Source organism: Sapajus apella, unplaced genomic scaffold (assembly GCF_009761245.1).
Source record: "Sapajus apella isolate SASKATOON/1434 unplaced genomic scaffold, GSC_monkey_1.0 scaffold49, whole genome shotgun sequence".
Classification (NCBI taxonomy): Eukaryota; Metazoa; Chordata; class Mammalia; order Primates; family Cebidae; genus Sapajus; species Sapajus apella.
In genome coordinates, this window is record NW_022436989.1 from 13,740,625 (window position 1) to 13,766,069 (window position 25,445).

The 25,445-nt window shown below is 42.1% G+C and overlaps 1 protein-coding gene and 1 long non-coding RNA gene across 3 annotated transcripts in view; one reads left to right on the forward strand and one right to left on the reverse strand.

Annotated features, from left to right (window-relative positions):
• The window catches only part of KCNK1 (potassium two pore domain channel subfamily K member 1), a 57,982-nt gene that overhangs the window by 8,487 nt on the left and 24,050 nt on the right, over window positions 1–25,445 (reverse strand). The window lies entirely within an intron of this gene.
• On the forward strand, window positions 1,717–4,727 carry LOC116526066. Its single transcript, XR_004257953.1, has 2 exons — window positions 1,717–1,863; window positions 4,121–4,727. It is a non-coding gene; the product is annotated as an uncharacterized LOC116526066 (long non-coding RNA).

The following is a 25,445-nucleotide window of genomic DNA, read 5'->3' on the forward strand; positions in this document are numbered from 1 at the left end:
TTTAGGTTCTAGGAGAGAAAGAAAAGTAAACAAACTTGTTGTTTAAAAATATTTTAGCTTAGGAATTTTCTCTCAAATTAGCTCTTTTCATTAGAATGTTAACTAAATCTCATTTACTAAAATGTTATCTCCAAGCAATAAAGATAATCATTATAAGACTCTAAGACCTCTCTCTGCAGTAATGACATTTTTATGCTAGTACTGTAAAAATATTATATATTCCCACTAAGAGATTAAGAATCAGCACTGCGCAGATCCTTACTGAAAGTAATTTTCCTCCTCTGATGTGTACATAAATAATTTTTTGTTAATGGAAAGTAAAATATAAAATTTACATATCATTTGCATTCCATACACTTAACACAGGCCATATTGAGTAAACCACCCTCTGCACCAACTATGCAGTGTTTCATTAGCTATAGACAGCTTAATGCATCCGACGGAAACTTTCAGTCCTACTGAATTTTAATGAAGTGGTGAATAATTTACTCAAGTTCAGTCAATTGAACCTTCAGATAAATCATGAAGCAAAACTCATATTTTTTAATCTTATGATTATATTTAACTCCATTACAAACCACAAAGAATTTAGCAAAATGTTAATAGATCTGGCTCACTTGGGTTACATTTTTCTAAGGCCTGCCATCACATAATTTTTAGACCTAAAAGATTGAACATAACAAAGACTGCTGAAAAAACTGACCTCAAAATTAGTTATGATCCTGAGACAAAGCTCTCACTCACTAATGTTCTTGAATTCTAGCCTCCTACTCCACAAATGCTGGGTTTTCTGTTATGAACTGCACACGTGTGGCGTGTCTGAGTATACGTATAATGGGGGGGTTGTATTGATGACAGTCCCCTACAAAATTTGCCTTCCCATCTGGATACTCTAACTACAACAACCCTGATATTATGCTGGCTAATACCCAGTCAGGGGCTATGCCTTGCTAGATTTTTCTGGTATTTAAATGCTCCTTAATGAGTCCAAGACAGAGAATCTTGTGGGCTCCTATTGAGTACATCAGAGCGAGTCACTGATACGCAACTTCTTCACATACACCAGATGCTTTTGAGAAGGGTGCAGCTTACCATGGCCCCATGTTGTGACCCCAAGCCTGTAACAGTATCACTTATTTGCATTATTTAGTATGATATGGAAGAATGTATACATTCTTCATTAAGTTAGCTTGATACATGTGAAGAAGAAGAAGAAGCTGCAAAAGAGCCACGCCACAACAGAAATATTGAAATCAGTCCCAATGCTTCCCCTTCTGTAAAACAGAATTTCCTTTGCAATCCTGGAGTTCAGCTTATTAATTGTATCTTTCTCACTGGACTCTGTGGCCCTAGAGAGCAGACCACATCCTCTCCTACTTTAATTTCTCCAGAATCCCCAAACACAGCACTGTCCAATCTACAGTGAAGAGTAACACTAGTGCTGTTAGTGACTTCAGTGTCACATGGGCCAGAAACTCAATTGTGTGGTGAAACTCATTGTGCAGTGATGAATAAGCTTCAGGTCAGGTTGACTTTCTCTGAGATTTTCATTTTGCACTTTGCTTGAAATAATTTTTTGTTTCATATTTTCAAAAAAAAGCTAACTTTGAGATACCTTGCATACAACAGGATTTCATAATTCCCTTTTGACAGCAACACTTTTCATGGATAAACTCTGTTCCTCCTTTCTGTCCTTGCCATGCACACGATAAGGAATGTACATCTTCTCTTATTTTGCTTATGTTATAAAAGGAAGTTTGACAGAGAAAGAAGGTTCAAGGAAGCTCTAAATAGACTGAAGAGAAATGCTGACAGACTGAAAGTGGTCTAGAGTCAATACACGTGACCAAAGAGGCACAGATGGTCAGAGGTCACAGAGGTAACAAGTTATGGCAGGTGCAAGTGGTCTAGGGTTTTCTTGGGATCACTTTTTACTGCCTCAATCATTAATACTTTTCTAAACACTTATTGTTGTTTCTACTCATTCATGAATGGTTTCTTGTTAACAAGCCAAGACAGAGAGGCAATGGCATTCCTAGTTGGAACACTGCATCAATTCATTACCTGACAGTGGACATCTGAGAGAGGGACTAAATTAATACACCACACTTAAAAGTTAGAGGAGCCAGCAAGCAGTTCAAGTGCCACAGATCAGAACCTTGCACTTTTTGCAATGAAGTTTCCACTAAAAATGGCAGCACAGTGAAAGAACAATTAGAAAGACTAACCCAGGGCATAGTGGCAGATGCAAGTAATTCCAGCTACTTGGGAGGCTGAGACAGGAGAATCACTTGAACCCAGGAGGCAGAGGTTGCAGTGAGCCGAGATCGTGCCATTGCACTCCAGCCTGGGCAACAAGAGCTAAGCTCCATCTCAAATAATAATAATAATAATAACTTAGGCAAGGGAAACTCATCATGCATCCATCAGTTTGAGGAGATAGGTTCTGGAAAGGAGGAAAATGGGCTGAAAACACCCAAGAAAAACAGCCACATCTTGCTGCTTGCCATATATGTATAAGCGGTAGTGTATGCAGAATTGTGAACCTTCTTAACAATTTTCAAATCCTAGACTTGCTATTTCCATTCTATAAATAAAAAGACTGAGTTTTTGAGAGTTTAGACAACCTGCTCAAAGTCATGCAAATAGCAAGTTGAGTCCACAGACTTTGCACTCTACCACTCCAGGTATACTATATGATGCAAAGAATACTGATGCATCAAAAGTCAACTCAAGTCCTAATATTATTTCTTAGGGGCTCTCAGTGAGAGGGTGGTGTTACTGGCTACCTGCAAAAGAAGAACAACGATGTCTTTCCTGTGGTTCCATGAAGCTGATTCTAAGATAGTGAGACTGAAATGAGAGGACAGGAGAGAGCAAAAACATGTTTAGTTTAACAAAGGACTGTGCCTCTCACACACAGAACTGGCTGTTGGAAGGTAGAGCCTGGGGTAACTCTACAGATATTAGGAGGTGGGTCAGCAAAACATCTATCAAGGGCCAGAGAATGTGCGCATAAGCTACCTGCCTTTCATATTCTTGAAATGGAGTTTGGAGACACATAGATGAACTTCTATGGTAAACAGTAAGGTCATCAAGGAAGAAGATAGAGAAATGTCTCTAAATTGTGACAAAGAAACATGAAACATACCAAATTAGTGGTGACCTTGAAAAGTAGAGTTCCTGTGGCAAAAATTAACATCAGTGATATAAGCACAAACTAAATTCCAATAAAATACTTATCTTCCTGTTTAATTTAAATGGTAACTCTGATGGAATCCCTATTTATAAATAAATATCTAATTGCAGAGATATGACCAGCTAAGTAAGATAGGATGTCCAATAACCCATAGAATGAGTTATATTCTAAAGACATGAACATGAATGTCAGGTAAAAGTTGAAATCAAAATTGTACATTATGATTATAAATTACTCAATACATAAGTACATTTTCATTATACAAATTTCAAACTGCACTGATGCAGCAAATGTCCCCTTGACTACCCATGTCTTCTTCAATTCTAGTTCTCTCCAGAAGTTACTGTAAGGAGTTTTCTTTGAACACTATATGATGGAGATGACTCCATTTTGAATCATGAAAAACTCCCTGTTCTTTAAATGCAATATTCTACTCTATACAAGCACCATAACTTACGTAAATCATCCCCCCAGTGGAAGGACATTTAGAGTGTTTCCAATTCTTCACTATTAGAAACAGGTCAAAGACAGCCTAGCCAGGTCCTCTGAGTCACTGGTGAGAAGAGTATAACAGAATGGGCCATACAATCTCTAATATTGCCTTCTAGCCCTACGCACTACACAAATTTTCAGCTCGAAATAGAGCTTATTAGCAGAAACTTAAAAATAACCCCCCTAAAGCTTCTAACAACCCACTAGCTTCTTGCAGAGGCCATTCCCAGGGGTCATACACACAGTGCCTGGGTGGTGAGTGTTCAAACGACACTCATCTGGCTGAAGTGTGCAGTACTGTGTCTTCCAGGTGAGAACTGGCCCCTTGCTCTGATGTAGCTTCCTTTACGTAGGAGGATTCTCTTATCTCCTTGGGCTTTCTCCTGTACTTCTCATGTTTGTGTTTATTGTTTTTGTTTACTTAAATAGGAGCTTGCCGGCAGTAGAGTCAATGTATCACATAATGACATTTCAGCCAACAATGGACCACAGATATGACAGATTGGACCTGAGAAACTCCTATCACCTAGCAATGTCGTAGCCATGGTAACATCATAAGGCAATGCATTACTCAAGTGTCTGTGGTGATGCTGGTGTAAACAAACCCTCTGCGCTGCTATTTGCATGAAAGTATAGCACATACGGTTATAGTGTATGTATATATATTGATAATAAATGACTGTTGCTGGTTTATATATTTACTATTTTTTACTAGTTTTTATCATTATTTTAGATTGTATTCCTTCTGCAGGACTTGCCTGAAGCTGGTTTGCATTTAACATTTTTTTTTAAATAAAAAATATTTAAAATAAAAATAATGTCAAATGTTAATCAGCTTCCGGAAAAGTCCTTCAGGAGGAATTCAGAAGAAGGCATTGTCATCATGGAAAATGACAGCTCCATGCGTTACTGCCCCTGAAGACCTTCCAGTAGGACAGGTGTGGAGGTGAAGATCCTGACCCTGTGTCGGCCTAGGCTCATGTGTGTGTTTGTGTCTTAGCTTTTAACAAAATAAAATTAAAAACTTAAAAAAAAATCTGAAAATGTAAAAAATAAAGCTTACCAAATAAGAATATAAAGGAAATGTTTTTATATAATATGATCATGTTTTAAGTTAAATGTTATCACGAAAGAATCAAAATTAAAAACATCAAAAAGTTTATAAGTTACAGACAGCTAAGATTAATTTACTATTGAAGAAAGAAAACAATTTTAAAAATTTGAACTTAGCCTAAGTGTCCAGTGTCTAGAAAGTCTGCAGTAGTGAACAGTAATGCCCCAGGCCTTCACATTCACTCACCACTTACTCACTGACTCACCCAGAGCAACTTCAATTCCTGCAAGCCCCATTCATGCTAAGTGTCCTGTACAGGTGTCCCATTTTTTAAAATCTTTCATACTATAGTTTTACTGTATCTTTTCCAGGTTTGGATATATTTAGATACACAAATACCATGTGTTACACTTGCTTACAGTATTCAGTACGATAACATGACAGATAAGTTGGTAACCTAGAACAATATGCTATGATATTCAGCTTTGTTTAAGTACACTCTGTTGTTCACACAATGACAGTAATACCTAAGGGTGCATTTCTCAGAACATATCCCTGTTGTTAAGTGACGCCTGACTGTAGTCTCAGTTTCTCCCTTGGGGTCTAGGAGTTAGCATACAGTCTTTTATATATAAGAAACTGTTTTTATTAGATGATTCTGGCTTAATATGTAGTTTTTCCTTTTTATCTACCTGCTTATTGATTTTGTGATCCAAATTATACAATCAAAAAATCTAATTTTCTAACTTTAAAGTAAGAAATTTGGCCAAGTTAGAACTTTCTATTATGAATACTTTCTTTTCTAAGCATTAAACATTTTCAAGGTTCATTCTCTATGATTTTAAAACACATAGAATTATTCACTTTCCTCCTCAAACTAGTAAACTAATGATATCCAACTCTAATGGATCCCTGTTGTTCCATTTCTATATGTTTTCTTTTCCTTACCACTGTTGAACTTAGCTTGAGAATTTAAATTATGACTTTTTGTCCTTATTTTTTCATATTGTAGAACTGTTTTTAATCCATTTTTAAACTATGGATCCCTGCCATATCTTTTCACACCGCCCTCTGCATACTCTCACAAATGAAGATCATCTCATCAAGCCTTGCTTTCGAAAACTGAAATTTCAAAAGAAACATGCATGTTGCATAAATTTTTTCAAATTCTTTATATTACATTTCTCCATTGTCATTAAGCTGGTGAGCACCTGGTTGACAGCCCAGCTTTTAATCCACTACCTTCTGCTGTAGAAGTCTACGTTTGTCAAAGTGCTAATAAAAACTTAACATTTTTAAGTTATAACTTAGCCAAATTTGCAGTAAGATATTAAATGCTATAGTAGAATAGCATAGGAAACAGTCAAACCAGGGCCTGTCTGCTTTCTTTCTCTCCTTTCTTCCTTTCTTCCTTCCTTCCTTCCTTTCTTCCTTTCTTTCTAACTTACTTTCTTTCTTTCTTTCTTTTTCTTTCTTTCTTTCTTTCTTTCTTTCTTTCTTTCTTTCTTTTTCTTTCTTTCTTTTTCTCTTTCTCTCTCTCTTCCTTCCTTCCTTCCTTCCTTCCTTCCTTCCTTCCTCCCTCCCTCCCTCCCTTCCCTCCCTCCCTTCCTTCCTCCCTTTCCTTTCTTTCATCTTTCTTTCTTTTTTTCGAATCATCATAATTACACAGTTCCTTACAAAAATAAATGAGGTAATAATCTCCTTATCATCCCAGATTCCTGCAGACAATAGGGCTCATTCGATGGTGCCATCTACTGCGCACTGTGATTTTATGTCTTGCTAGGTTACTGTGGGCAAATAAAGGCGGCACAGGAACATGACCCACTACTGGATATGGTTAATAACCACTCAGCTTCATAATTTTAGTACAGCTTTCCCCCAATTCCAAGCAGTCACGTTTCAAAACCATAAGAAGCCTACCTAAGGCTTTTTCATCCCAAAACTTACTGACACTGCCTTGGTTGCGGGTGTTGGGATGAAGGGGGCAAAAAGCAATGGGAAAGCAGCTCTTGTGAAAAAGTGGATTTGTTCTCCTCTTACCAAAGCTAAAATAAACTTATCCTCACTATTAACAGTGTCTCATCCCTCCGGACACAAACAAAATGGGCTTCTTATTCAGTACTGGCTATCTGTCGGGCAAGATTCTCCTTTAATATTTTCTTACTAAACTACATGACAGGTTAATTAGAAAAGACACTTAAAAAACGACATGCTATCTAATTCTCTAGCAGAGTATACTTACAATGTGTTATGACTAGGATCAATAAAAGTAAATAAAAGAGACTTAAAATGAAGCTTTGCGCTGTGCATGGTGGCTCATACCTGTAACCCCAGCACTTTGGGAGACTGAGGTGAGAGGATTGTTTGAGGCCAAGAGTTCAAGATCACCCTAGTCAACATACTGAGATCTGTCTATACAAAAACTAAATAAATTAGTTGGGCATGGTGGCATGTGCCAGTGGTCCCAGCTATTTGAGAGGCTGAGGTGGGAGGATCACATTTGAGCCTGGGAGGTTGAGGCTGCAGTGAGCCTCGATGATGCATCACTACATTCCAGCCTCGACGACAAGACTCTGTCTCAATTTAAATAAATAAATAAATGAAGCTTTATTGTGTGAAAGTTGTTCATATGAACTGAGTCATTCTTGTCATACCCAACGAAGACAGAGTCAATAAGCCAGGGTAGAAAGCCCTCAGGGTAAAGAGCACTGCTGTAAAAAACTGTAATTCTCCGCAGGCCTGGCAGCTGACACTGGTGCAGTAACCCAAAACCAGTTTTGTCTAATGACTACTGAGACGACCTATGGCGACTCTCAGACTGAGTTTGTGTACCACTGCCACGTACCAATTGGAGCTTGCTCCTCAAAACCTTATAGGTGCCAATGAAACTTCTCAAAGAGCAATATGCAACATTTCTCCATTTTATAAAACCTCAAACCTTCTCTGTTCTTCAGAGATAGCATTCTCAGTTCACACTGGAGACTCTCTCTTCCAGTTTGTAAACCAGTATTGCCAATGAAACTCTCTTTTCTGTTATCTAGCCACCCTGGTGGTCCTTTGGATGACACTTGTTTAATTTTGTAACCCATTTGAAAGCAGAGATGTCAATGTTACAGCTGCTGATGGTCTCACAAAGCTGTTGTTTTTTTCAGCATCATTTCCTAGGGACTTAAAATCCACAAAAGTAGAATGCTTTATGATTAACTAAGAATGATGAGAAGCAACTACCAAGCATAAGTTTAAATGCCATCTAGCATACCCTTGGTATTGGAGCAGTTTTTTTTTTTTTTTTTTTTTTCCACATGTTACCCCCGTTGCTCTTCATCCAAGGGTATCTTAGTCTGGTCAGGCTGCTACAATGGAATACCACAGGCTGGGTGGCGTACAAACAACAGAAATGTATTTCTCACAGTTTCAGAGGCTGGGACGTCTCAGATCAAGGCACCAGCAGATTCAGTGTCTGGTAAGGGCTGCTTCCTCACAGCCTTTTTACTCTAAGCTCACAAAGCAGAAGGAGGAAGGAGTCCCTCTAATGTCTCTTTCATAAGGGCACGAGTCTCATTTACGAGACCTCCACAGTCACAACCTAATCACCCCAAAAGGCTCTATCTCCTGATACCATCAACTTAAGTGGGTGGGGGTTAGGATTTCAACATATAAATTTGGGAGAGACACAAACACTCAGACCATAACATTCTACCCCTAGCCTCCCAAAATTTCATGTTCTTCTCACATGCAAAATGCATTCAGTTCATTCCAGTGGTTCCAAAAGTCTTAACTCATTCCAGTATCTACTCGAAGTCTGTAGTCCAAAGTCTCATTTAAATAGCACCTACATTATATATGGGTAAGACGCAAGGTATGATTCATTCTGAGGCAATTTCCCCTCCAGCTGTGAACCTGTGAAATTAAACAAGTTAAAGACTTCCAAAATACAATGGAGGTACAGGCACAGAAAAGACATTTCCATTTCAAAAGAGAGAAACAGAAAAGAAGAAAGGATAGGTCCCAAGCAAAGTCCAAAATTTTGTCTTGAGAATAATCTTTGGCTCAATGTTCTGTCCTCCAGGCTCACTGGGGCTGTGGTCCTGCCTTCCCAACCCACGGGGGTGGTGGCCCTCTCCAAAGGCTGCTCTGTGCCTTTGTGGCTCCCCGAGCTAGAATTGTGTCTGTGGCTCTACAGCCTGGGGTTGCTGGAGTGGTCCTACCTCTCAGCCATCCTGGATGTTGCTCCAGCGAGGGCTGTCTCTGGGGTCTCACGCTTGCTTGCTCAAGCTTTTGCACATTGGAGCTGTGATGAAGGTGGCAGCCCCAATTACTTCTGCACCACCTTAAGCAATAGGTTCCACTTGGTTAACTAATCTCCTTATCAGATGGTTATTTGGCCACACCCTTGGTGTTCTCTCCCAAGGTGCCTTCTCATTTTTTTTTTTTTTTTAAGGGATGGACTCTCACTACCTTTCTCAGGCTAGTCTCAAATTCCTGGGCTTAAGGGATCCTCCTGCCTCAGTTTCTCTAATAGGGCTACAGGCATGAATCACTGTATCTGATATCTCATTTTTTATAATATGTCTAGGGTGAGACTTTTCCAAATCTTTAAGTGCTGCTTCCCTTTGCTTAACAATTTTGTCTTTAAATCTTTTCTCCACTTTCACATTTTAATGTAGGCTGTCAAGAGAAGCCAAGCCACAACTTTCACACTTTGCTTAGAAATTTCCTTATCCAAATAGATAACTTCAGTGCTCACAGCTCTACCTTCTGCAAAACACTACAATACAGGCACAATTCAGCCAAGCTCTGTGACACTATTTTAATTTTTTTTTCCTTTAAGTTCTGGGATACATGTGCTGAACATGCAGTTTTGTTACATAGGTATACATGTGCCATGGTGGTTTGCTGCACCTATCAACCCGTCATCTAGGTTTTAAGCCCTGCATGCATTTGGTATTTGTCCTAATGCTCTCACTTCCCTTGCCCCTCTTCCCCATGGCCTTTTCTCCATTGTCCAATAACGTGATCCTCATTTCCCTCTGAGACCTCATCAGGCTGGCCTTTACTACCCATATTTCTGCCAATGTTCTGTTCATGACCGCTTAGGTATTTTCTAAGAAGATTAAGGCTTTTGTCATAGCTCTCTTCTTTTCTTTCTGAGCCTTTACCAGAATCATCTTTAAAGATCAATTCCCAGCAATGTAGGCTTTTTCTAGTGTGCACCTCCAAACTCTTTCAAGTTTCTACCCATTACACATTTCCAAAGCCACTTCCACATTTTTTGGTATTTGTTAGAAGCACTCCCACTTCTTGGTACCAATCTCTAGAAACAGAACCAATAGGATATATATAGATACATAAGAGGAGATTTATTATGGGAATTGGTTCACACAATTATGGAAGCCAGCAAGTCCCATGACATGCCGTCTGCAAGCAGAAGAACCAGGAACGCCAGTGTTGCAATTCTGCCTAAGTTTGAAGGCCTGAGAACCATGAGGACAATGGCATAACTCCCAGTCCAAGGTCAGAAGAGAGATGTCTCAACTCAAAAAAAGACAAATAACCCTTTCCTTTCTCTCCCTTTTTGTTCTATTCAGCCTCTTAATGAATTAGATAATGTCTACCCATGTTAGTGAGGGTGGATCTTCTCTACTCAGTCTACTGATTCAAATGCTAATCTCTTCCAGAAACACCCTCACAGATGCACCCAGACATAATGTTTTAACAGCTATGTGGGCATCATCTAGTCCAGTCAAGTTGACACAACAATGAACCATCAGTCGGGGAAGGTGTTTTGAAATGTAGGTTTCATTACTATTTGGGTATAGTGAGGCCAACAGACCAGGATATTTGCAATTGAAAATATAGCTTGTTCAGGTTTCAAAAGTGGGGCATGCCATGCCATGCTGTGGGGGCACCTGGGGAAACATCGGTTGGTCAGGACACAAAGGAATCAAGGGGGGACCTTTACTGTGGTTTAATGGGTGAAGCAGCATAAGCAGGTTTAGGGTTGGCTGGTTTGAATCATTTCAGCGAGCTTTGGAATATAGGGGCTGTTCCCACTTGTCTGGTACCAGGCCCTGGGGTAATTGAGGCAGAGCATTAGTGGCTCAGAATGTGAAAGCCTAATAAAGAAGGTGGCTGGGCCGGGCGCGGTGGCTCACGCCTGTAATCCCAGCACTTTAGGAGGCCGAGGCGGGTGGATCACGAGGTCAAGAGATCGAGACCATCCTGGTCAACATGGTGAAACCCTGTCTCTACTAAAACTACAAAAAATCAGCTGGGCATGGTGGCGCATGCCTGTAATCCCAGCTACTCAGGAGGCTGAGGCAGGAGAATTGCCTGAACCCAGGAGGCGGAGGTTGCGGTGAGCCGAGATCGCGCCATTGCACTCCAGCCTGGGTAACAAGAGCAAAACTCCATCTCAAAAAAAAAAAAAAAAAAAAAAAGAAGGTGGCTGGGGAATTGGGCTCCAGAGTGTTCAGCTTGCATAGGAAAGGCATATCACAGGTGAGTCCTTTACTCTCCTTAGGAATTGGCCAGCTCTGGGAGGGGCAGTTCCTTCAGGGTCAGCAAAGCCCAAGATGTCAAAGCATCAGAATAAAAAAACAATATGGAAGAGCACATGACCAAAGCCAAGCTCTGCGAAGGCATGCCCACCAGCCTGCCTAGAAACAGTCCCAACGCTGCGGAGCTTGTTCTCGTAACCAAACCAGGAAGCGTCCAGTGTACTGGATAGTTACAGGGGAGACACGCCTGAAAGCATTTAAGAAAAAATCAGGGAATATGGTCTATGGATGGTTATGGTATTACTAGCATGAGCTCCTGAAACGTTTAAATCACCCCCATGTTTGTTACTAGTTAACTCTTGTTCTCCCTCACCCCAGACCTGTGAAGAGCATTCCAATGAGAAAATGTAAGTAAAGCATTTGGTATGTTATGCTTTATAGGTGTGACCTCCTTTAATCTTCACATCACCTCTCTCAGATAAGCATGCAGATCCCTATTTTACAAATAAAGAGAATAGGGGATTAAATAGTTTTACAAAAATCTGAAAGCAAGTGCGTGATAGGGGCAGGATTTGAACCATGCATTTATCAATCTTTTATGTCTGGCCTCAGGGGTAGTGGTGAGGAAGAACAAGGAAAAATCAAAGAGGGGTGATGTCCAATGACGTAGAAAATAAAAGCTGGAGAAGGAAATCCCTGGATGTTTCCAGAATAAAGGATTGCTCTGAGACATAAGGGACCTCAGACAACAACCGTAGGTCTAACCCACCCAAGCAGGAGCTCCCAGGAAAAGCAGGTCTCAGCCCCATGATCCAGTGGCTTTCAGTGAGAGCTAGGCTACAGCCTCAGAACACTTGTCCAGTCCTTCCTGGATCTGAGCCTGACTGTTGCTTGGCCCTGTTTGTTTTTAACTCCTGGTGGCCCTTGCCTTGGGGTTGCTGTCAGGTAAAGGCTACCTTTGTTGCCTGATCACCTTTGCTCACCTTTGGTCTAATCTAGGTGAAATGTCCAGGTCATCTCTCATCTTCCTGTTCTCAATTCCATGAGAATAGGAATAAGAGGGTTTACATATCCTCATGGTGAATGTAATCCACATAAACACCTTGGAGACAGCCGGCTGTCGGAGATGAGGCAGTGCCATCAACGTGCCCTGGTGTTCTCACACCAGCTGCGGCTGCCATGCCCTTGACAGTATCTACCTCCACCCTTGTGTGGGAGTTAGCCCACTGCACACGCCCTGCTGCCATCTGCGTGTCTATCAAACACAAACCCACCTTTCTACCTGGGACATTGAAGACAGAATTAGAAACCTGACCCCGATTGTTGCATAGCAATAACAAAAACAGAATAGCAAAGGGGGAATCACACATCATATTCTAGTATGCCCCCCCTTTCTTTAAATGTTTCCTTCTCACTGTCTTTACCATTTCTTAGAAATTTAAACAACAGGACCACAGAGTGAAGAAAAGTGAAAGAAGCTAACCGAGATGATAAAAGTAGTTTTTTCCTAAGCCTCACTTCTTTAAATGAGGTTGCTGATCTATTAACTAAAGCAGTATTTCTTCCACCTGCCACCTCCTCTGGGTTTTCCTTCGGGTTTGACATAAGCATGCTGCAGCCATCACTACCCTGAGGTTTAAAAGTTATTATACTGTAAAACCTTTTTAGTAATGCACTTTTAGAATGAGGTTTTAGAATTTGTGCTGTAGGCATTTTTCCCCGGGGCGTAGATGCTGTGCAGGCAGCTCGGGATTTAGATTTCTTTTCCTTCAAGAACAGTTGGGCACTTTGCCCAATGGAAGACAGACTGAAAAGGTAATGGGGAAAATGCTGGGTGACAAGAAGACACACCATTTACTTGATGCTGAGTTTCCACACTCCAAACCTGCAGACAATCAATACAGCTCTTGCTTGCTCCCAAAGCTTAACTGAGACTAGAAGGTAAAGTTGTCCTAAATTCTCATATCATATAAAGGGATGTGGGTATCCTAGATACTCTGTGGAATCAAACCAAGCCGCCACTGCGCCATTCACAGGAACTCAGAACAGCCACTTACTAAGGCTTCTGCTGCCCCAGGGAGGAAAACATGGTGTCCATTTTGCCTTGGTGGGAATCTCTACATCTTTTGAAGGAAGACATTCTTGAAATAAAGTCAAGAGGTTTTTTTTTAAATTTCTATTGCTTGAAAGACTTTATATAGAGGGGTAGACTGAAAAATTACATTTGCTAAATCTGAGTCCTAGCTCTGTTCCTTATTAGCTATGTTTCCCTGAAAAATGTGATGCCGTAGTTTTCTCATCTGTCAAATGTGGATACTATTTCCTATCTCATGCAGGTGTTATGAGGATTAAATGAAACAATGCATGTAAAACATTTAGTACAGATGCTGTGCATATGAATTACCATGAAGGGCAACTCTTCTGTTGCTGTGGAAAGAAAAAACTAATTGAATTATCTCCACAATACATACACCCTTTAACATTGGCCACACTCTTCCTAGCTATACCAGTTACAAATGACCTATATGCTCCCCTCTGTTCTCTGCACAAATTTTAATATTCCCCAAGTCCTTCTAGAGACCTTTGTTCAGTTAGATGTTATTAAAGTGGTCCCCGACGATAATTAAAGACTTAACAACAGTGCTGAGGAACCAATCTGACATAGAGGAACTGTGTGGCCACTCTGCAGTTTAGAAAGGCACTAATGACTCTCCAACAGAAAAATCCAAATGCTCTCTCTCAAATTCTTACTCCCTTCATTGCAAACTGACCCACTATAATGACCACTCACCAAGGTCATGCTCTTATAAGTAGATTCTAGTAAATTCTAATGATTAAAAGTTGGTGGGAACCGTAGGTGTCCTCTCCTAAAAGTTATCTTCTAGGGGGCATGTTACAAGGACAAGAGGCATAAAAGTGTCACATCACCTGGTGTATGCTCAGGGAAGTTCAAGCTCTCCTTTAAGCACTTTAGGTTCTCGCAGTCAGATTCAACCACCTTCTAACCAAATCAGGAGAGAAAATCTTCAGGACCCAACATTTAGTGACAGAACACAGAATAGGATGGAGTTCTAGACCTTGAATCCTATTCTTAAAGATATCCATTTGCAGCCAGATGCGGTGGCTCATGCCTGTAATCCCAGCACTTTGGGAGGCCAAGGCAGTGGATCACGAGGTCAGGAGTTCGAGACTCGCCTGACCAACATGGTGAAACCCTGTCTCTACTAAAAATACAAAAATTAGCTGGGCGTTGTGGCATGTGCCTGTAGTCCCAGCTACTTGAGAGGCTGAGGCAGGAAAATTGCTTGAAACCAGGAAGTGGAGGTTGCAGTGAGCCGAAATCATGCCACTGCACTCCAGCCTGGGCAACAGAACAAGACTCCATCTCAAAAAAAAATTAAATATTAAAAAAAGATATCAGTTTGCTGCTGCCCAAAGAGTTCATTCCCTGCTGCAGTCTGAATGTCTGTGTTCCCCCAACCTCCAAATTCGTATGTTAAAGCCTAATCCCCAACACAATAGTATTAATATGTTTGGAAAGTGATTACGTCATAAGCATTCTGCCTTTGTGAATAAGATTAATGCCTTTATAGCAGAAGCCAGAGAAGCCTATTTGCCCCTTCCACCACATGAGGATACAACAAGGCACCAGCAGAGAGCAAGCCCTTACCAGATGCCAAAGCTGCTAGTACCTTGATCTTGGACTAACAGATCCAAGAACCAGAAGAACCGAGAACCCAGCCTCCACAACCAGAAGAAACAAATGTATTGCATATAAATTACTCAGTCTAAGGTAATGTGTTATAGCAATCGAAAGGGACCACCTCTTCATGCAAGAGTAGAAAAAAAATATATCTCTAGTCCATCTACATAACTTGAAAACCAACCACTTTACCAATAAAAAATCACTTCCAGCACTCCTTATGCTTATGAGCGGACTTAAGCACTTGTTGAGACATCCTCTGGAGAGTGGATTTCCAGTTAGAGTCTTTCAAATGCTAACTGTCCGTGAGGAGTAGATTCCTACTTAGAAAAATTCAAATGTTAACTCTTGGTCCCCAGGGTGCAGATGAATTGATAAAAATGCGATCACACTCTCTCTGCAGAAAAATACATCTTTTCACTCCTCCTAAGTGTCTGGCTATGCCAACAGACCTTTCTCCTAGCGAATCTGGCTTCTTTTGGCTCTAGGTTATGGCTCAATCCATGTGAGATCACTTTCAGAACAACCCTGAGTGGGGTCTTCCAGGGTCTTCCACAGAGAGAGACTCACCTCTCCATCTTGTTCCCAGAATAAAGAAGGTGTGGGGCAAGAGACCCTGTACCCATAAAGGACATGTAACTTGAGCAAGAAATAGATCTTTGTTGGCCAAGCACGGTGGCTCATACCTGTAATCCCAGCACTTTGGGAAGCCGAGGCAGGTGGATCACCTGAGGTCAGGAGTTTGAGACCAGCCTGGCCAACATGGTGAAACCCCATCTCTACTAAACATACAAAAATAAGCCAGGTGTGGTGGCGTGGACCTATAATTTCAACTACTCAGGAGGCTGAGGCAGGAGAATCACTTGAACCCAGGAGACAGAAGTTGCAGTGAGCCGAGACTGCGCCACTGCACTCCAGCCTGGGCGACAGAGTGAGACTCCATCTCACAAAAAGAAAGAAATAGACCTTTGTTATTTTAACCCACTGAGAGTTTGCAGCCACGTTACTACAGCATCTCCTGGTTAAAAGAAAAATGTACCGATATGCCAGAAAAAAAGAGAAAGAAAGTGGGTGAGGCATGTGGGATGGATAAAACAAGAATGGCAGGATTCAGAGTTGACAGCTGGCTTGTGCATGTACTGTGTATTTGTTATATGATTCTCTCTTGTTTTGTACATGTTTGAAAATAACCATAATAAAAAGTTAAAAAATTGAGGCTTAAAATTTTCATTTGGACAATCTCAGTAGGAAGTTCTAGATTTTCTTTACTCCTTAAAATCCTGCTTTTGTAGAGTCAGTACTACAAGTATACCTCATCATATAAACAGAAAATGAATTAGAATACATAGCTATGGCATTGTATAGTTTCCAGAGATTTACAGCACATCAGCTGTCAGCTCTTAAGCAACACGGAACAGAATTTTTGGAGGAGCCAAGGCTCATCTGCCAGGCTGGAGGGGCACAGACTGGGGAGCACCTTCTGGTCTTACCAACCTGTCACTGGTGTGCAGGGCTCCAGAAACTACAATTTCACTAAGGCTACAGGAGCTCACCCACACATGATGAATCTGACTTCCATTATTATGTTAACTACCATGGATTCACAAGGATCCTTCCAGAGCAGAGGGCCAGAGTAGGGCAGAGAATTCACAGCCAAAACTTAAATGACAAGGCAGCCATCCCTGCTGAGCATCATGATGCCATAATGAGAGCATCAAGGACTGAATAGCGGAAGGGCAGGTAACAAGGACAGGAGTTAAAGGGCGGAAGCTCTCCCATCCACAGCCATGGCTCCTGTGCCCTCCTCCCAAGGAACCTCAAAACACTCACCTCACTCTCCCCAGGGCAGTTGCAGTGTCCACCATAGGGTTACTTTCACCTTAAGTTTCAACTCATGTTTGCTGAGCCCCAACTACAAACCAGGCAATGAGGTTTAACAGCACCACTGACATTCATATAAGAAGCAGCTGTGATTGATGAAATCAGAACCACCTCTCTCAAGATGAATGGCTAGCAGACACTAAAGGACATACCCAGGGAAATACCAGAGGGATTTCATTGGGAACAAAGTCAAAAGAAAAAGATTTAGAGGAAAGGAACAGAAGCACAGACGACATGCCGTTCACAAAACTGACGCATTAATAAGGGGATTCATGTACTATATTCCAGAAGATTAAATACGTGGTTCAATAAAGACACTGTGAATAAAATTTTCTAACTCCCAGAAATGCCAGATTTTAAGAGGAAATAGCAGAAGCAATGTGCCAGTAAGAGGTCTCACTCACTGCTTCAAGTTTGGTGGGAAGATGCATGGGCTCAAAATGCACTTGCTTCCTCTCAGCTGGCTCAATGTCAGCTTCCATCCAAGCCGCTCTTAAAACACGTCTGTCATCTCAAGGCCACCAATGGCTTCTGTCTTGCCAAATCCCTGGATTAATTCTACCCTCATCTTTCTCAACTTACAAGGACCACTTAACTACACTGAGTCCCCTGTTCTGCCTGAATCACTTTCTTCCTCTGGCTTCACATACGCCACATTCTCACCGCCACCTCCCAGCTCAAGGATCTCTGTCTGTTTTCCTGTGTTGGCTCTTCCTTCTCCATGAGCCACCACATTGGAAGCCTCCAGGACTCGGCCTTCAGACCTCTGTTCCATCTGCTCTCACTCCCTGCACCAGACCTTTCCTATCTCTTTAACCTCATGGCCTACTGAAAAAAAAAAAAAAAATGGTGCTAACACCAAAACTGTAGCTACCTTAAGAACTGAGGAGGATCAGTCTGGTCTACCTGTGACATTAGCAGCATCTTATCTTCTAGGCAGCTCTCCCTGTGTCATCCCATCTTCTCTCTTGCCAAATCCCGGAATTAATGAGACCCATGCCTTTAAATACTATGTACATCTGCGGCTTTTCCACCCTGGCTGCCCCTAGCCTCACCTGGAGAGTTCTTAAATACGTTACAGGTTTCATCTTAATCAGTTCAAGATGGAGCACAGGTATGGATGTCTTCTTTTGGAAAACTCTTCAAGAGACTCCAAGAGCTAAGGTTGAGAACCATGGATCTACACACAAATGACTCCTAACTTACTGGCCTTCACCTGTTTTCTGAGCTCCAAATTCATGGCTGACCTACTCAAATTTCCATCTTGAATGTGAAACAGGCATCTCAAAATCAATACGTCCATGAAAGAAGTCTTGACCATGTTACACCCAGTACAGCCTCCGTCCCTACCACCACCTCTCATCCTGACAACCTCGGCCCAAATTGTCCCTCCCCTAGTCCTCCTCATTTCAGGTAACTATATTAGGCAGTCTGTTAGTTCTTCAGACCAAATGCCAAGAAGCTTTTCTTTTTTTCTTTCCCTTGTCTCCAACATCTAATCTATCAGCACATTCTGTTGGTTCTACTTTCAAAATGTTCTAAATAGAGCACTTTTCACTATTCCCACTGCTGTTGTGGCAAGCCACGTGACTTTTCTCTTGGATTGCTTTATCAGCTTCTCACGTTTTCCCCATGGGTCTACTCCTCCGCTCCCTATTGCACGCCAGGCCTATGAGACACTGGTATTAGTTTCCCGTGGCTGCTGTACAAATTACCTTAAACTTGGTGGCTTAAAGCAACAGAAATGTATTGTCTCAAAATTTCTGCAGGGCAGAAATCTGAAATTAAGATGTTAGCAGTGCCTTGCTCCCTCCGAAGGCTGTAGGGGAAAAGGCTTTCTTGTCTCTTCCAGTTTCTAGTCAGTTTCCTTGGCTTGTGGCTGCATAATTCCAATCTCTGCCTCTATCTCCATGTGCCCTCCCCTCTGTCTCGTCCCCTTTTCTGTCTTGTGTAAGAATACTTCTCAGTGGATTTAGGGCCTATCTGGATAATTCAGGGTGACCCTATCTGGAGATCCTTAACTGCTTCCACAAAGTTGCTTTTTCCAAAGAAGGCCACATGCACAATTTCCAGGGGTTAGGCTATGAACCCATCTTTTAGGGTCACCATTAAGCCCATTACAACACTATAGGCGTATCTTTTAACAATAAAAATTGTGTCATATCACTTCTGAAATTAAAATCCGCCAATGGCATCCTATTGCAAAATTGGAAATAGAAGGTAATCTTCAATACCTCGAAATGGTTTACAGAACTCTACAGGGTCTGGCCCCTGACTACCTCTTTGACCACTTTGACCACCTTTATACTATTGTTCCACTTACCAAGTCCCTTTGGATATAAGGGCCTTCTGTCTACTCTTCAAAATGTTCGAGATCCTAGCTCAGAGCATTTGCACTCACTGTTCCCCTGGTTTGATGCCTTCTGCCCACAGTCTCACAAGACTGGCACCTTCTCTTCCTTCAGACCTCAGACCAATACCACTGCCCCAGGAGAAGGCTTTCCCATCAGCCTTCTGAAAAGAGACTCACTCCCTCCCCAGTCGTGCTCAAGCTCAGTATCCTGTTTCAAGCTGTTGTAGCACCCACTACTACCTAATTGAATTAGGTACCAATTGCCTTCCCAACTAAAACGGGGACAGGAAACTTCTTTGTCTTGTTTGTCGTCGTATGCCTAAGTGTTGAGAAGAGCTGCTTAGTCAAAAGTGTGCAGTTAATAAATATTTGTTGAATATATGAATTAGGATGTACTATGGTCTGACCGTGTCCCTCAACATTCATGTGCTGGAAACTGAATTGCCAATGCGACAGTGTTGGGAGCTAGGGCCTTCTGGGTGGCATGTAAACCACGAGGATTCTTTCCTCATTAATAGATTAAAGCTGCTATAAGAAGGTCTTGAGGGAGCGAGTTTATTCTAGTGCTCTTCTGATTTTCTGCCATGTGAGGATGCAAGAAGGCCTTCATCAGAGGCTGGTGCCTTGATCTTGGACTTCCCAGCCTCCAGAACTTTGAGAAATAAATTTCTGTTCTTTATAAATCATCCAGTGGTATTCTCTTACGGCAACACCAAATGGACCAGGACAGTAAGCGGTCTGTTTAAGAAGCACCATGAACCCCCTCTGAGATGAGTGTCAGTTTTATTGCAAAGAAATGTGAACTGCAACAGCTGTCTCAGAGTTGTGGCACACCATAGGGGATTTTGTCTTTGTTACACTTGCTTTTTTTTTCATATTCTAAATATTCTTTGTTTACTATGACCAGGAGGCTGGGTTTGGGGTCAGGTAGAGGGGTGGACATGAATTAGGTGAATTTAAATGTTGCCCTGTCTGGAGATGCTGCTGGCAGTGGTATAAGTGAATCCAGCCCTCCCACATTCATGCCCTGGGGAAGGAGAAGTGAAGCAGTTTGGGCTCCTCCTGCCAACCTGGTCTAAGACCCCGTGGGCAGCCCACACCCTTTTTTGGGGGCCAAGTCTCCATCTTTCTTCTTCTAACTTCCGTAAACAGGTAACAACAGGATAACAGCCTGAGGATAAGATAAACAGAAGCACTGCCCGGGAGGAGGTACAGCGTTTAAAGGGAACTGACCACAGGGAAAGTGCTGGTCTAACAATAGAAACTCATCACAGAAAATGTTATACTTCGGAAGGGAATGCAAAACTGTGAGCTCATACATAGACATGGGTTCCAGCTGGTGTATACTGAGTGGACCGGTTGCTCACCCTGAACATGCCCATCTGGCCATTTATTTTCAACTAGTGCTCACAGCCTCCCCACTCTCTGCTCAAATTCCCATATCTATACGCTACAGCCCCACTTCTCTCACCAAATCCAGTCTTCCATTCCTAACTGCCTGTGGATGTGCCACAGCCACCTATAACCCCACATACCAGCTGAAGGAGCCAGCTCCCCTCAAACCTGCTGTGGCTCAGAGATCAGCTCTGCGTCCCTGACTCCTCCTTCCTCACCACTGACATCAAAATGGCACCAAGACTCCAGGCACGACAGCTCACGTCTATAATCCCAGCACTTGGAAAGGCCGAGACAGGCGGATCACCTGAGGTCAGAAGTTCAAGGCCAGCCTTGCCAATCCAGTGAAACTCCTAAAACACACACACACACACACACACACACACACACACACACACACACACAATTAGCTGGAGCCAAGATAGTGCCACTGCACTCCAGCCTGGGTGACAGATTGAGACTCTGTCTCAAAAAAAAAAAAAAAAAGAAAGAAAGAAAGAAAGAAAAGAAAAAGAAAAAAAAAAATGGCACCAAGAGCCCCTGACTTTGGAATCATTTCCTGAATTCACTGCTTTTTCTCTATCACCACTGCTGTGTCTTAGTTTGGGTTGTTCTCCTGCCCTGTCCATCCCCCACGACCACAGGCTAAAGGGCAGATCCCGCAGGTCTTCCCGGTGTCCTTCACAGACAAGCCCCGCCCACCTGCCCAGCCTCACTGCTTGCCTGCGCCTGCATCAGAGAACCAGGATGTGGTCTCAGACCTCCCCTGCCCAGTCACACATGCATGATTTTGCACATGCCACTCCCTTTCATCTTTCTGACCTGTCTTCAAGCCCCTCAGAGTCGGTCTGTGCTCACATGCCCTTGTCCCCTGTCTGTCCTTACCATGGAGCAGAGGAAAACTACACAGTTTCTTTCCTCACCTCCCCGGAAGCTTGCAGTGACCACATGACAGAGCTCTGGCTAATGAGATAGAGGGGAAATCTGGAGGGAAGCTGGTTTGGGGGAATCTTTGTTTCTTCTTGCCTTTGTCACAAATAAAACATCTGCAGCTGAGCAGGCATCTCATGAGGTAGAGTGACTGGCATGAGGTCAAAGCTAGAGTGAGAGACAAGAACATGACTCCCCAAAGTCAGGAAAAATTGCTGATCTGAAGACAATAAAGAAGAAGATGCCGGCTGGGCACCATGGCTCACGCCTGTAATCCCAGCACTTAGGGAGGCTGAGGCAGGCAGATCACTTGAGGTCAGGAGTTCGAGGCTAGCCTGGCCAACGTGGTGAAACCCCGTCTCTACTAAAAAGCAAAGAATTAGCCAGTCATGGTGGCGCATACCTGTAATCCCTACTCTGGAGGCTGAGGCAGGAGAATTGCTTGAACCTGGGAGGCAGAGGTTGCAGGGAGCTGAGATCTCACCACTGCACTTCAGCCTGGGCAACAGAGTGAGACTCCATCTCAAAAACAAACAAACAAAAAGAAGGTACAAGGGAGCTCTCTGCCTTCCCTCTGTTTGCCTAAAAGTGGGAGACAGATGATTTACAAACACCTGAAGTATCCTTCCCCCTCTCCACCAAGGCTAACCACTGAAGACAGCTTTGACCCTCATCAAACTTGAGACGACACCAGAGGAACCAATATCAACAAGTTTTATTAACTAATCTTATCTGCCCTGCCATTCATTTGTCTTCTGCCGAAGCTGCTCCCTGTAGACACTCAAAGTCCTTTTCCTTTGTCTTGTCACTTGCCTTGAATTGATTGTTCTTTGTTGAAGATGCTCTCTAAGCCACTGCTTTGAGTTACCATTCATGAGGTTTCTCTCATGTGACGTGCACAGCTTGTGTTAATAAACTTGCTGGTTTTTCTCTTCTTAATTTATCTGTTGCTATCGGGATCTGTCTCAACTACTTATGAACTTAGGGAGGTTGAGGAGAGATTCCATTTTCTCCCTGACACCAGCACAGGAGGAAGGAATGGCAAGGCGGAAGTGCCAATGGGACCCTACTGTGCTGAGTGGTGATATAACACCCCATCTGCTTACTGCCAGACCTTATAGTGTGAGAACAGTTACATGTCCCTCCTATCAATTTAAGCCATTATAAATTGGGATTTTTGTTTACTGCAGCTACAAGCCATCTTAATTGGTACATCGTTTGTATTATAATAATCAGCCTAGATGTTTCTCTAAGATAGGAGCTGCTTGATTACTGAACCTGTATCTTATTTTTCTCTCTAACCCTGAAACCCTGGCATAGGGCTCTGCAGGGAGCAAGATTGTGGAAGCCTATGAAGCTTGAGAAGACTCAAAATATAGAGGAATGGAGCACTCTCATCAGGAGGTGGAATGCTCTGGCTGAAGATTCTGCATCGTGACTCAGACTTCCGACAGGCAGAACGTGAGTGAAGACACCTGGTGAGAACCATATTCTAAGGACCTACAGAGTGTCCTACATAGAAAGTCTTTTGGCTAGTCTATGCTTCCATTTATATGCTGATGAAACTTATCATCTCAGGATAAACTCACTAGATTTTAAGAAAGATGCCAGTTTAGACCAATACCTCGGGCATCACCTCTGAGAAAACCAGAGCCAACAGGCTGGGCACAGTGGCTCATGCCTATAATCCCAGCACTTTGGGAGGTCAAGGTGGGTGGATCACTTGATGTCAGGAGTTCAAGACCAACCTGGCCAACATGGTGAAACCCCATCTCTACTAAAAACACAAAAATTAGCCAGGTGTGATGGCGCAAACCTGTAATCTTAGCTACGTGGGAGGCTGAGGTCTAAGAATCACTTGAACCCAGGAGAGGGAGGTTGTGGTGAGCAGAGATTGAGCCACTGCACTCCAGCTTTGGCAACACAACGAGAATCTGTCTCAAGGAAAAAAAAAAAAGAGAGAGAAAGAGAAAGAGAGAGAGAAATGCAGAACTACAGCACAAGAGCCAGACTGACCTTCATTCTCTACACTATCTCAGCAAATCACTTCTTTCGGAGCAATTTACAGGAGTACTTACTTAAAAGACTAAAAATATACATGTAAAATGTTACCAAAGCTCCATCACAGGGAAATTAGTTCACATGATAAGAAAATGACTTTTGAAGTCAATTCGCTTGAACATTAAAATCTAACTATAATTAATTACTTCCAAGTCTGTTTTATCTTTCAATGGAGATGAAATTAGAATATAATGAGTCTGTTGCATTCAAGCTAATCAGTAGGTCAAAAGCAAGGTTAGGTTTCCTGAGAGTCCTTTAGCGTTTAGCAATAAAAATTCCAATTATTTCTTTATTACTTCACCTGCTCACTTGACAATAAGTCAGTCTCAGCAGTAAGTCCACACTGGCACCAACACTGCATAACTGATATTTCTTATAAGTGTTTCCACACCTTTTAGAAACTATCTATGGTGCAAAAAAAAAAAAAAATCAGAGGACTATGTTTCCAATTTATTCAAATGTTACCAAAAACATTTAACTCTTGAAACTGGGATTATTTGGTTTTAACTGCAGCTTTCCACACACCCGGTGGGATTCCAGTCTTTCTCATTTGGAGTAAAGAATTCTTACCTTTGATCTCCCTTTGGGTAGAAAGCTTACAGTCCCCTTTGTAAATCATCAGTTGAAAAATGAGAATATCGAAGTAATAGCAACAATGCCTTTCCTCCTCAGTTTCTTTTCTATTGGTCCCAAATTCCCAGATCACCAAGTGCCCAGAACAGGAAGCAGGCAGGGGAAGAGCCCCACAGAGGAGTCCCCTCCATGTGTTCTGACTGGGCTCGTGTGTAAGAAGGAACCAGCATTCGGTACTGCTCTACAGGAATGAGCTCTCTGGATAAATGTCAGGAGTACGAAAGCAAAACCAAGCAAAACTGCAAACCACAATGCCAAGTTCATGGGTTGGCCAATTGCCTCACAGTTGCATGTTTTTTTTTAATTGAACAGCTTAAGAAACATCAATTCTCTCCCTTATGAATATTAATGAGAAAGAGAATCAAGTATTTGATACAAATAATGTTCAATACTTTGCCAGACGTTAAGATTCTTCTACTTTAAATATTCTTGGCGGATAAATGAGAAGGACACTTGAAGTGAAAAAGAAGGTATTGCTTTTGGGAAAAATGGATTCAACCAGGCAACATGAAAGTCAGAAAATCAACCCTTCTCATAGCTAATCAAAATCCACAGGAAGACACTTCAGTTCTGATATTCACATACCCATGACATGTCTACTATTTATCAAACAATTTGAAACGTTGGAGATTCTTCAGAGAAACACAGGACTAGATCCATGCTCTTGTCTTATGAAAAATATAGTTGTGGAATCAAAAAGCAAAGAACATAGAAAAATGCAAAACAGGATACTAGGAGCCAAATGAGTGGTTAAAAATATGCTCTATAAGAAAGAAAGAGGAGCGCCAGCACTGTGTGAGGTCAGTGTTAGCCCCTCTGGACTTTGTCCTATTCGGAATCATATGAGTGAAAAACTCAAGCCCTGTATGTTCATTCATCTGTGCTTTGGGTGCATTAGGACCTACACATGGGTGCACAAATGTGGAGAGAAGACTTCCAAAGACTTGGATCAGAGGAAACTAATCATCCCTAGGCTTATTTTTTAATTTTCCCAAACAGTGAGTGTTATTTGTTTTGCAGACATTTACCCTGAGGTAGCGGGAAAAATGAATCTGCCACTTCTAAACATACACACTGCCCCACAGAGCCAAACGTAGGAAGAACAAGCTGCTCAGTAGAATCACATGAGTTCCTCCCTTTCCAAAAATATTACTCCCTGGCTTAAAACATTTCCCTGCACATGGATTGCCTCACTTAGTCATCGAGCCCATGGATGCCCAGAGCTGGAGTGCTTGTCACAGGCT